Here is a 12,500-nt window from a genome sequence, read left to right as displayed (position 1 = left end):
ATTAAGCATAGTGGCCTACAATACCAAAAAGCACTATATGAACAGTGTATACTGTGATTGGGAACAGTCAGCATGGCTTCGCCAAGGGCAAATCCTGCCTGACAAACCTGGTGGCCTTCTATGAACAGGTGACAACATTAATAGATGAGGGGCGAGCAACTGACGTGGTTTACCTGCACCTGAGCAAAGCCTTCGACACTGTCCCGCACCACATCCTGGTCTCCAAATTGGTGATGCATGGGTTTGATGGGCGGACCACTAGATGGATAAAGAACTGGCTTGACGGCCGCACCCAAAGAGTGGCTGTCAATGGGTCCATGTCCCAGCGGAGGCCAGGGACAAGCGGAGTCCCTCAGGGATCAGTCCTGGGACCAGTCTTGTTCAACACCTTTGTCGGTGACATGGACAGTGGCACTGAGTGCACCCTCAGCAAGTTTGCTGATGACACCAAGCCGTGTGGTGCAGCAGAGACGCTGGAGGGAAGGGAGGCGATCCAGAGGGACCTTGACAGGCTGGAGAGGTGGGCACGAGCCAACCTCATGAGGTTCAACAAGACCAAGTGCAGGGTCCTGCAGCTGGGTCGAGGCAATCCCAGGCACAAATCCAGGCTGGGCAGGGACTGGCTGGAAAGCAGCCCGGAGGAGAGAGACTTGGGGGTGCTGGTGGATGAGAAGCTCAACGTGAGCTCTCAGTGTGCACTTGCAGCCCGGAAAGCCAATCAGATCCTGGTGGTTGAGCCCCGTCCCTGGAGGTGTTTAAGACCAGGCTGGATGAGGCTCTGGCCAGCCAGATCTAGTGTGGGGTGTCCCTGCCCATGGCAGCGGGGTTGCAACTAGGTGATCCTTGTGGCGCCTTGCAACCCTGACTGATACTATGATACAAACCACACAAATTATGTAGCCATGAACAAAGTGTTAACACAAACCCTGGAGAGCAGCACACGCTCTGAGCCCAATACTTTGCTGCTTTTTCAGTTAACCACCCCCTGACTGTTGATGGGTGTGTCTCCGGTGTGACACTGAATTAATCCAAGTGTCCATGGGGCTTTTCGATTTCCCACCCCCCAGATGCACACGGGTCTCTGTGGCTGAGAGTCAGGGTTCCTCCATATGCAGGTGAGGGAGAATGCTCTCCCTTGCCAGGCAAAGCTGGCAAAGCTGAAGCAGCTGCCTTTGAAGGCTGGAGCAGGAGAGCAGACTCGGCTCTGGCTTCCTTTGAGGTTTCTGCCATAGAGCTGCTTTGCCTGGCTGCTGCTTTCATTCAAAGCTTGAAGCACTATCCTTTTCACTCGAGATTCCTTCAAACACCTTGTGAGGGGCTCTGGCACTCCCAGGGAAAGAGAAGCGTAGAATCACTAAGGTTGCAAAAGACCTGAGAGATGGTCGAGTCCAACCTGTCACCCGACACCTCATGACTACTAAACCATGGCTTCAAGTGCCTTGTCCAATCCCTTTGTGAACGCCTCCAGGGACCGTGACTCCACCACCTCCCTGGGCAGCCCATTCCAATGGCCAACAAGTCTTTCTGTGTTGAACTTTCTCCTCACCTCAAGCCTAAACTTCCCCTGGTGTGTGGGAATGATAGTGACGAGCAGTGTGAGCAATCTGGCAGTGCAGGCCTAGAGCCTGACACGGTGGTAGGCCATGCTCAGCATAAGCGCAGAGCCAGCTACCAGTATGCCAAAACAGTGCTGTGCTTGCAGCACTGTAACTAAAACAAGACGCTGGTAGCTAGAAACATAGTGGGTTATCTTGGGACAACAGGACATGCACCTGCATCAACAAACCTCGCGTGTCATCCATAGTTGGACCAATAAGCTACAATAGTGTGATGTGTGGTCACTCATAGGGAACCAATGAGTCCAACAAGGCACACCAAGGTTATACAAATTGTAGCAGTTGCCTTGCTACGCACTTCTTCTTTTTCTGCCTGTCCTATCTGCTTTCCTTCCATGCTTTACTGTGCCATGCTTTCACCGTAGGCCTGAGCCATAGGCCTGCAATACTGGAACAATAAAGGATCAATACCCGATCATATTGGTCAGCCGTATTGATTCCAAGAACCTCCGTCGTCGCCAAATCTGGCGCCCAACGTGGACTGGGGTCCTCCGCCCCTGACACTGCACGACTCAGCATGAAGAGGTACGTCCGAGCGATACGGAAGCCCGGCCGCACTCAGCACTGCCCCGGTGCTGAAAGACCAGCAGCGCGCGCTCCCCAAGGAAGTGAATCTCGCCTTGGATCCGGCGAGCGGCCGGGGAGGGCAAGTGGAAGTACGCCGCGAAACAGAAGAGGCTGTGCGAAAACGCCCTCCAACTTCTTCTCTCTGGCAATTCTGGGATCTTAAACGGGCTATTAGCCTGCGCCCGGAATCAACCCCGCGGCAACTGCGCTTTTACTTCCGAAGCGCGGGACGAGATTGCAGCCCAGCTGTGGGATGAGGTGCTTAAATACTTAACAAGAAGCTCTTCGCAACAGCACCGTGTGACGGACTGTCACGTACATTGCAATCGAAAAAAGCAGAGCAGTTTACTTTTGACTCGGCTGTGGCATTTGTTTCTAACCGAGACGGACACGGGAGATTCGGAAGGCATCCCCCGCCCTCCGCCCCCCTCCTCTCTCCCTGCATACTGTCCGCCAGCATCCGCACAATTTCAATTGCCCGCTACTCCTTCCCATACACGAATCGTGGCTATCTCACTACCGTCCTTTTGCGCGGAAAAATCTGCTCCTGCCACGTCAATAGCGGCAGAAGCGAATCCTGAACGGACTGGTAAGGCGCGCGAAATCAAAACGGAGGTCGCTACGCAGCAGAAATTGCACGACACGCCACGTCCGCCATCTTGGCGAGCACACCGTCTTTATTAGACGCCACCGCCGCCGCCCGCCCCAAGCACAGAAAAAGCCGTTAAAAGGCAGCGAAGCTTGTGATTCAGCGTTTTCGATCCCCTTCTTCAACATCTTCCTCTGATGCCGCCAGCGACGGCTTGGACTTGGAAGATGGGAGGACCGGTACCGGGAGAGCGGACACTGTGGACAGCTCCTCTTGGGAGAAAAAAAAATGCAGCGCTTGCAGGCTCGCGACTGCACCATTCTTACCACCGCGCCCCGGCCACCCCGGCGGTGGCTCCTACCAGCAGCGGCGGCGCCCATTCCGGCGGCGCCTATCTCGGCGGGGCCCACCCTCCCCCCGTCCCGGCAGTCCTCTTGGCGACGACTCCCGCAAGCCCCCGCGGCCCCCGCCACTACCGGAGACTCCGAACAAAGCGGCACCGACCGACGCGACCCAGACTGGTTCCCACCGACACCAGCGCCCGCGCCAGCGGCCCCTTCCCCACAGCGGTTTCAGCTGCGCGACACCCCCACGCCTCCTACACTCCAGACATTCCCAACAAAGTATCGCACTACGAGGGCGCTTCCAATCGAGTCCCGATAGGACCATCGCGGGGTGGGAGGGACGGGAACTGTCCCATTGCGTTGGTGGAAAGGTATTGTGGGAAATGTAGTCACAGCCTGTATAGGCATTTCCTGTGGTCAACAACGGATCTAACAATCTCTGGACTGACAAATGCTAATGGAAGCTAGACAAGCCATAGCTCCCTATGGGTTACAGTCAGGATACACAACTGCTGTAATCAATCAGTTGTTTGCAACACATTTATTAATCCCTTTTGTCGCTTCTATTAGCGAATGGTGTTCATTACATGGTCTGAGACCAATCAACTCAATCCTGGAGAAGATGGGTGCCTTGCAACCTGGCCCCCCAACTCGCAGTCCCCTCAAATTGGGACCTGATTATTATTCATCTGAAGGATTGGGTTTTTTACAATTCACTTACACCCGGAGGTCTCAACAGAGCGTACACCTACTGAAGTCATCGATTAAGGCAGACTCCACCCACCGGTATCAATGGGTGGCCACCCACCTCAAGCCTAAACTTCCCCTGGTGCAGCTTGAGACTAGCCTCTTGTTCTGGTGCTGGTTGCCTGGGAGAAGAGACCAACCCCCACTTGTCTACAACCTCCCTTCCGGTAGTTGTAGAGGGCAATTAAGGTCTCCCCTGAGCCTCCTCTTCTGCAGACTAAACAATCCCAGCCCCCTTAGCCTCTCCTCACAGAACTTGTGCTTGAGGCCTCTCCCCAGCCTCCTTGCCCTTCTCTGGACACTTTAGGAGTCTCAATGTCCTTCTTAAATTGAGGGGCCCAGAACCGGACACAGTAATCAAGGTCTGGCCTGTGGTTTGGGTTTTTTTAGTTTTATTTTATTTTTTAATAATTTTTTACATTTTACAAATTTTGTTTGTTTGGGGTTTCTTTGTTAAACAATCCTAGCTTTATTGTCACAGACGCTCAGGACCACGGCAAAGAGGACAGCGGGAGGAGTTTTCAGACGTTGCACCCCGTCAGGCCACCCTTGCCTAAGATCTCCCTGATGTAGAACCACACCAGCACCTCTGTGGCCACCAGACCGCTCCTCAGCACGTCCCGGACGGTAAGCTGCGCCAGCCGGCCACTCTGCAAGCTCCCGACCAGCGCCTTCGTGCTGTCCATGGCCCGTGGGATCTCGGCGGGAGTCGGTGGGTACCAGAATGTGGCCAGGCGAGGCCTCCGCCTCCCGTACGCCATGGCAAAGCAGTGTGGAATCTGCCAGTGTAGAGATTAAAATCCACCTCTGCTGTGGAGGTGGTGCAGGGGGATCAGGGCCAACACTTGGAGGTGCTGCACGGTTGTTCTTTCTGCGGTGTCTTCTGGGTCGGGGTGGGCTGTAGGGAGCAGCTTCCTCTCGACGCTGCCGTCGGGACCTAGCACGGGCCCACACGGGCCCAGGGGTGCTGGACTGGCTGGCAGGCTCAAGCACTGGGGAGCTGCCCTGGTCTCCTGATGGTGTCTCCCTGGTGGTCCTTGGGCTCTGGGTCTGTTGGTCGAACGAGCTGCAGGATGGCTCCTCCAGCATCCCCTCTGTGGAGGAATTGCTCTCAGAAGTTGCTCTTGCCCTGCAGGATCTCCCACAGCACGTTCTGGGCCTCCTGCAAAGAGGAGCTTCATCCTGACACTGCAGGTGGCACGCATCTCATTTCCTCCTGTGTTGACGGGTGCTGGAACGGCTGCCAGCCTCATGCACTGAGGAACCGCCCCGGTCTCCTGATGGTGTCTCTCTGGTGGTCCTTGGCCTGCTGGTCTGCGGGTCAGCTGAGCTGCAGGACGGCTCCTCCAGCAGCCCCTCTGTGGAGGTACGGCTCTGGGTGTTTGTTCCTGCCCTGCAGAGTCTCCCACGGCATGTTCTGGGCCGCCGGCAAGGAGGAGCTTCATCCTGACGCTGCAAGGGGGAGGCAACTCGTTTCCTCCCCTCTGCTGACGGGTGCTGGATGGGCTTCCAGTCTCATGCACTGGGGAGCTGTCCTCGTCTCCTGATGGTGTCTCTGTGGAGCTACTGGAGCTGCTGGTCTGCGGGTCCGGTGAGCTGCAGGATGGCTCCTCCAGCAGCCCCTCTGAGGAGGTACTGCTCTCGTTGCTTGCTCTTGCCCTGCAGAGCTTCTCACGGCGTGTTCTGGGCCGCCGGCAAGGAGAAGCTTCATCCTGACGCTGCAAGGGGGAGGCAACTCTTTTCCTCCTCTGCTGACGGGTGCTGGACCGGCGGCCAGTCTCATGCACTGGGGAGCTGTCCTCGTCTCCTGATGGTGTCTCTGTGGAGCTACTGGAGCTGCTGGTCTGCGGGTCCGGTGAGCTGCAGGATGGCTCCTCCAGCAGCCCCTCTGTGGAGGTACTGCTCTCGTTGCTTGCTCTTGCCCTGCAGAGTCTCTCACGGCGTGTTCTGGGCCGCCTGCAAGGAGGAGCTTCATCCTGACGCTGCAAGGGGGAGGCATCTCTTTTCCTCCTGTGCCGACGGGTGCTCGAACGGCTTCCAGTCTCATGCACTGGGGGACTTCCCAGGTCTCCTGATGGTGTCTCTCTGGTGGCTGCTGGTCTCAGGGACCACTAAGTTGTGGGATGGCACAAGCAGCGCCTGGCTGGAGGATGCCACAGCTGCCGCCTGTCTAGGGGCACCTGGGGCCGGAAGCTCCGAGCTGTCCCTGGAGTCTGTAAAGGAAAGCAGAGAGGTCAAGGGCACAGCCGCCAGCTCTGTGGCACCATAGGCCTGTGCAGTGCCACCAGCCCTCCCAGAGCTGAGAGGCTCGGCCAAGCTCAGCCTGGTCTCCACTGCCAGCCCACTAGCCTGGGGTGAAGAGCAGCAGAGTGCTTTGCCTCTTACCTCTGCTGGGGCCAGCACAGCTGCTGCACTCCCAGCTGTCGGTGCTGGGCCTCAGATGGGAGCATCGCCTGTGGGTGCCCTCAGCAGCACAGGAGCTGCATAACAGCAGTTGCCAGGGCCTGGGGACAAAAAATGGGTTCATGGCTGTGAGGACAGACTGAGTGCAGCGTGGGACCATCTGGCAGAGCTCTTGTTCTTGGAGCTTCTGCTCTGAGCCCACGGCCAGAGAGGGATCCTGCACAAAGCAGATCCCCAGGTTGCAGTTTTGACAACTTACCCTTCTTGCTCTGCCTGCTCCCTGCCTCCTGGGCACAGGCACTCGCTGGCATCACAGCGGCTGTGCCTCTCAACTAGTTGTTCTAAATCCTGGACGTCCAAGGATGGCAGTCTGGTGGAGAAAGGAATATTGATGAGTCCCTGCTGCCACCCTGGCGTAAGGCAGATGCAGGCCATCCTTGCTTGCCCGGCCCTGCCCTGGTTCCAGCTCCTCTGCAAAGATGAAGCAAGGACTGACGAGAGAGCAGAGAGCCAGGACTGTAGGGGCAGGCCCTGGGGTAGCACAGTGCTTGCACCGTCCTGCCTCGTGAGGTGGATGGAAGGACACCTACCTGAAAGGGATTCGGATGCCCATGTCGAGCATTTCTGGCAGAAATGCATTCTGATCCCTACACGCCGGGCACTCGAAACTCAACAGGCCAGTGTGCAGAGCTTGTTCCTGCAGGAGAAACATGAACAGCATGAGTTAGGTCCTGGTGCTGCTGAGCACCTGTGGTCTCCTGGGAGCGAGGGATGGGCTCCTACCTGGATGCATTCCCGATGGAACCATGCGTGTTGACACGCCGGGCACACCATGGTCCTGTAGGACGTTTGGTTGTCTACAGGATCCGTGCAGATGAGGCAGGTGGTGTCCTCGTCTGGAACGGCCTCCACTTCCTGACGTGGGGAGTGTTCCCTGCAGAAGGCCCTGGGGAGAAGAGGAAAGAGGCTTCACGGTGAGGACACAAGTGTCCGGTCCTTACGTGGTGCTGGAGGAAAGGGGAGAGGACTTAACCGCACTAGGGAAAGTACTGGGTTAGGCTGAGGGTTAGGGATTAGCATTAGGGTTAGCGTTGGCATTAGGCTTATGGCTATGAAAATCAGTTTTAGGCTTCATGAAAAGCAAGGAAGGGTGAAGATGTCTGAAGGAGCCTCAGAACTCTTTGGGCAGTGGGAAGTGCCACCGTGAGTTGCTTTCTTCTTGGCCTGAAGCTGGCAGGCAGAGGAATGAAGGTGGCAAGCCTCCCCTGTGAGGGCCAGCTGCCCTTACCTGTAGAGTCCAAAGTACTGGGTGACGCACCCACCCCGTGTGGCACAGGGGAGATGGAAGCTGACATCGCAGCCTGTCTCGCTGCAGGTGATGGTGGCCCCACTCTGCTGGCAGACACAGCACTCCTGTAAAGGGCAGAGCAACTTCCATCAGCCTTGGGGTCTTTGCAGGAGGGGCCCCATACCTCTGGGTCAGGGCCCGCAGATCCCTTTGGCCGGCACGATTCCTCTGCAGGAGCCTCTCGAGCTGCTGGGAGCAAGACTCAGAAGTCTGAAAGGTCAAAAGAGCTCTCTGGAAGGGCCAGGAATTCTAGCTCAAGCTTTGGGCTAAGCTGCCACAGCACTCTCCTGGCACAAATCTCACTGATTTTGTCATGTCCTCACCTTCTGTGCTGCCTGCTCGACTGCATGTTCAACCTCCTCCTCACAAAATAGCAGCACTCCTTGGTCCCCATCCAGTTGTGGAGAAATCTCATTGGCAAAATACTGCAGAAGAGAACAGACAGGGAGCCACTGAGGAGAGTGTGGCAGAACGGGAGGCAATCCCCGGGGAACTCACCAGGCAAAAGAAATGGGCACGGACCCCTTGCAGATTCTGGACTTCTCCAGAGATATCCTGGTCAGCCTCTTCCTGACGGCACAGAATGCAGGCTGGAGAGGAGAGAGCAAACACCAGTAGGAATGAGCACTTCTGTAGGGCTGGGGGAAGTGTCCCACCCAAGGGCCTGCTCTGTTCCTGCCGGTCTGGCTGATGGGCAGGCCTGCAGGGCTTGGAGTTCAGCATGACAGGCACTGGGTGTCCCAGCAGGTGCTTCCTCTCCACGCTGCCGACGGGACCTAGCACACGCCTGCACAGGCCCAGGGGTGCTGGACTGGCTGGCAGGCTCAAGCACTGGGGAGCTGCCCTGGTCTCCTGAGGGTGTCTCCCTGGTGGTCCTTGGGCTCTGGGTCTGTTGGTCGAACGAGCTGCAGGATGGCTCCTCTAGCATCCCCTCTGTGGAGGAATTGCTCTCAGAAGTTGCTCTTGCCCTGCAGGATCTCCCACAGCACGTTCTGGGCCTCCTGCAAAGAGGAGCTTCATCCTGACACTGCAGGTGGCACGCATCTCATTTCCTCCTGTGTTGACGGGTGCTGGAACGGCTGCCAGCCTCATGCACTGAGGAACCGCCCCGGTCTCCTGATGGTGTCTCTCTGGTGGTCCTTGGCCTGCTGGTCTGCGGGTCACCTGAGCTGCAGGATGGCTCCTCCAGCAGCCCCTCCGTGGAGGTACTGCTCTCGTTGCTTGCTCTTGCCCTGCAGAGTCTCCCACGGCATGTTCTGGGCCGCCGGCAAGGAAGAGCTTCATCCTGACGCTGCAAGGGGGAGGCAACTCGTTTCCTCCCCTCTGCTGACGGGTGCTGGATGGGCTTCCAGTCTCATGCACTGGGGAGCTGTCCTCGTCTCCTGATGGTGTCTCTGTAGAGCTAGTGGAGCTGCTGGTCTGCGGGTCAGCTGAGCTGCAGGATGGCTCCTCCAGCAGCCCCTCTGTGGAGGTACTGCTCTCGTTGCTTGCCCTTGCCCTGCAGAGTCTCTCACGGCGTGTTCTGGGCCGCCGGCAAGGAGGAGCATCATCCTGACGCTGCAAGGGGGAGGCATCTCTTTTCCTCCTGTGCCGACGGGTGCTCGAACGGCTTCCAGTCTCATGCGCTGGGGGACTTCCCAGGTCTCCTGATGGTGTCTCTCTGGTGGCTGCTGGTCTCAGGGACCACTAAGTTGTGGGATGGCACAAGCAGCGCCTGGCTGGAGGATGCCACAGCTGCCGCCTGTCTAGGGGCACCTGGGGCCGGAAGCTCCGAGCTGTCCCTGGAGTCTGTAAAGGAAAGCAGAGAGGTCAAGGGCACAGCCGCCAGCTCTGTGGCACCATAGGCCTGTGCAGTGCCACCAGCCCTCCCAGAGCTGAGAGGCTCGGCCAAGCTCAGCCTGGTCTCCACTGCCAGCCCACTAGCCTGGGGTGAAGAGCAGCAGAGTGCTTTGCCTCTTACCTCTGCTGGGGCCAGCACAGCTGCTGCACTCCCAGCTGTCGGTGCTGGGCCTCAGATGGGAGCATCGCCTGTGGGTGCCCTCAGCAGCACAGGAGCTGCATAACAGCAGTTGCCAGGGCCTGGGGACAAAAAATGGGTTCATGGCTGTGAGGACAGACTGAGTGCAGCGTGGGACCATCTGGCAGAGCTCTTGTTCTTGGAGCTTCTGCTCTGAGCCCACGGCCAGAGAGGGATCCTGCACAAAGCAGATCCCCAGGTTGCAGTTTTGACAACTTACCCTTCTTGCTCTGCCTGCTCCCTGCCTCCTGGGCACAGGCACTCGCTGGCATCACAGCGGCTGTGCCTCTCAACTAGTTGTTCTAAATCCTGGACGTCCAAGGATGGCAGTCTGGTGGAGAAAGGAATATTGATGAGTCCCTGCTGCCACCCTGGCGTAAGGCAGATGCAGGCCATCCTTGCTTGCCCGGCCCTGCCCTGGTTCCAGCTCCTCTGCAAAGATGAAGCAAGGACTGACGAGACAGCAGAGAGCCAGGACTGTAAGGGCAGGCCCTGGGGTAGCACAGTGCTTGCACCGTCCTGCCTCGTGAGGTGGATGGAAGGACACCTACCTGAAAGGGATTCGGATGCCCATGTCGAGCATTTCTGGCAGAAATGCATTCTGATCCCTACACGCCGGGCACTCGGAAACTCAACAGGCCAGTGTGCAGAGCTTGTTCCTGCAGGAGAAACATGAACAGCATGAGTTAGGTCCTGGTGCTGCTGAGCACCTGTGGTCTCCTGGGAGCGAGGGATGGGCTCCTACCTGGATGCATTCCCGATGGAACCATGCGTGTTGACACGCCGGGCACACCATGGTCCTGTAGGACGTTTGGTTGTCTACAGGATCCGTGCAGATGAGGCAGGTGGTGTCCTCGTCTGGAACGGCCTCCACTTCCTGACGTGGGGAGTGTTCCCTGCAGAAGGCCCTGGGGAGAAGAGGAAAGAGGCTTCACGGTGAGGACACAAGTTTCCGGTCCTTACGTGGTGCTGGAGGAAAGGGGAGAGGACTTAACCACACTAGGGAAAGTACTGGGTTAGGCTGAGGGTTAGGGATTAGCATTAGGGTTAGCGTTGGCATTAGGCTTATGGCTATGAAAATCAGTTTTAGGCTTCATGAAAAGCAAGGAAGGGTGAAGATGTCTGAAGGAGCCTCAGAACTCTTTGGGCAGTGGGAAGTGCCACCGTGAGTTGCTTTCTTCTTGGCCTGAAGCTGGCAGGCAGAGGAATGAAGGTGGCAAGCCTCCCCTGTGAGGGCCAGCTGCCCTTACCTGTAGAGTCCAAAGTACTGGGTGACGCACACACCCCGTGTGGCACAGGGGAGATGGAAGCTGACATCGCAGCCTGTCTCGCTGCAGGTGATGGTGGCCCCACTCTGCTGGCAGACACAGCACTCCTGTAAAGGGCAGAGCAACTTCCATCAGCCTTGGGGTCTTTGCAGGAGGGGCCCCATACCTCTGGGTCAGGGCCCGCAGATCCCTTTGGCCGGCACGATTCCTCTGCAGGAGCCTCTCGAGCTGCTGGGAGCAAGACTCAGAAGTCTGAAAGGTCAAAAGAGCTCTCTGGAAGGGCCAGGAATTCTAGCTCAAGCTTTGGGCTAAGCTGCCACAGCACTCTCCTGGCACAAATCTCACTGATTTTGTCATGTCCTCACCTTCTGTGCTGCCTGCTCGACTGCATGTTCAACCTCCTCCTCACAAAATAGCAGCACTCCTTGGTCCCCATCCAGTTGTGGAGAAATCTCATTGGCAAAATACTGCAGAAGAGAACAGACAGGGAGCCACTGAGGAGAGTGTGGCAGAACGGGAGGCAATCCCCGGGGAACTCACCAGGCAAAAGAAATGGGCACGGACCCCTTGCAGATTCTGGACTTCTCCAGAGATATCCTGGTCAGCCTCTTCCTGACGGCACAGAATGCAGGCTGGAGAGGAGAGAGCAAACACCAGTAGGAATGAGCACTTCTGTAGGGCTGGGGGAAGTGTCCCACCCAAGGGCCTGCTCTGTTCCTGCCGGTCTGGCTGATGGGCAGGCCTGCAGGGCTTGGAGTTCAGCATGACAGGCACTGGGTGTCCCAGCAGGTGCTTCCTCTCCACGCTGCCGACGGGACCTAGCACACGCCTGCACAGGCCCAGGGGTGCTGGACTGGCTGGCAGGCTCAAGCACTGGGGAGCTGCCCTGGTTCCTGCTTCTGCGCCGTTGCTTCTGCCGGGCCAGCCCCCAATGTCACCGCGACCCGTCGCCGCAAGGACCCAGCCCCGCTGCGGCTGCCTGCGCGTTGCTTGCGAGCTCCTTTGCTGGAACCAGTCCAGAGGAATAGCCTTTGTTATTCTATTTATGGCCCTTAGGTTCTGCACTAAGAGATTTCCCCAGCTGGTTCTTGTTTGTTTGTTTCACAGGTAAAACTGAGGTATTACAAGCTGATTCACACTCTGCTAGCAGCCCACACTTTAGGAATTTTTCTACAACAGGCAAAACGCCTTCCCTATCTTCTTACCTTGGGATACTGTTTTAACCTACTGGTAACGGGCTTCAGGTCTGTCATCACAGGTAGGGCATTTTTTCGCTCTTCCAGGCTGCTCAGCATCCCAAACCCCAGGATTTACATTTCAAACAAAATTAAATTTTGGTGCCTCTTTAGACTCTCCAGTTTATCAGCTTGACCAGAATTTCATTTCACATCCTTTCTGTTTTGCCAATACTGCTGAACACACAACTTTTCAAAGCCCCAAAACCTTTCAGGCTAAAGTGCCTGAGCAAAAACCTTTGCCTAATTAACTGCAAAGTTTACACCCCCTTCCTCACAAGACAGCTGCTACCACAAATTAGCACCCCTACGAATATTTCAATCTCCAAACCTGTCGGGTGTTCCCCACTCTACCTTATGTCCTAG

General features: G+C 56.9%; 1 pseudogene; it reads right to left on the bottom strand.

Annotated features, from left to right (window-relative positions):
• Positions 1–9,232: 9,232 nt before the first annotated feature.
• LOC128897465 (PHD finger protein 7-like) lies at positions 9,233–12,194 on the bottom strand (annotated as a pseudogene).
• Between the last annotated feature and the right edge of the window lie 306 nt (positions 12,195–12,500).

This window comes from Dryobates pubescens, chromosome 1, assembly GCF_014839835.1.
Source record: "Dryobates pubescens isolate bDryPub1 chromosome 1, bDryPub1.pri, whole genome shotgun sequence".
NCBI lineage: Eukaryota > Metazoa > Chordata > Aves > Piciformes > Picidae > Dryobates > Dryobates pubescens.
This window is presented reverse-complemented; position numbering and strand designations above follow the sequence as displayed.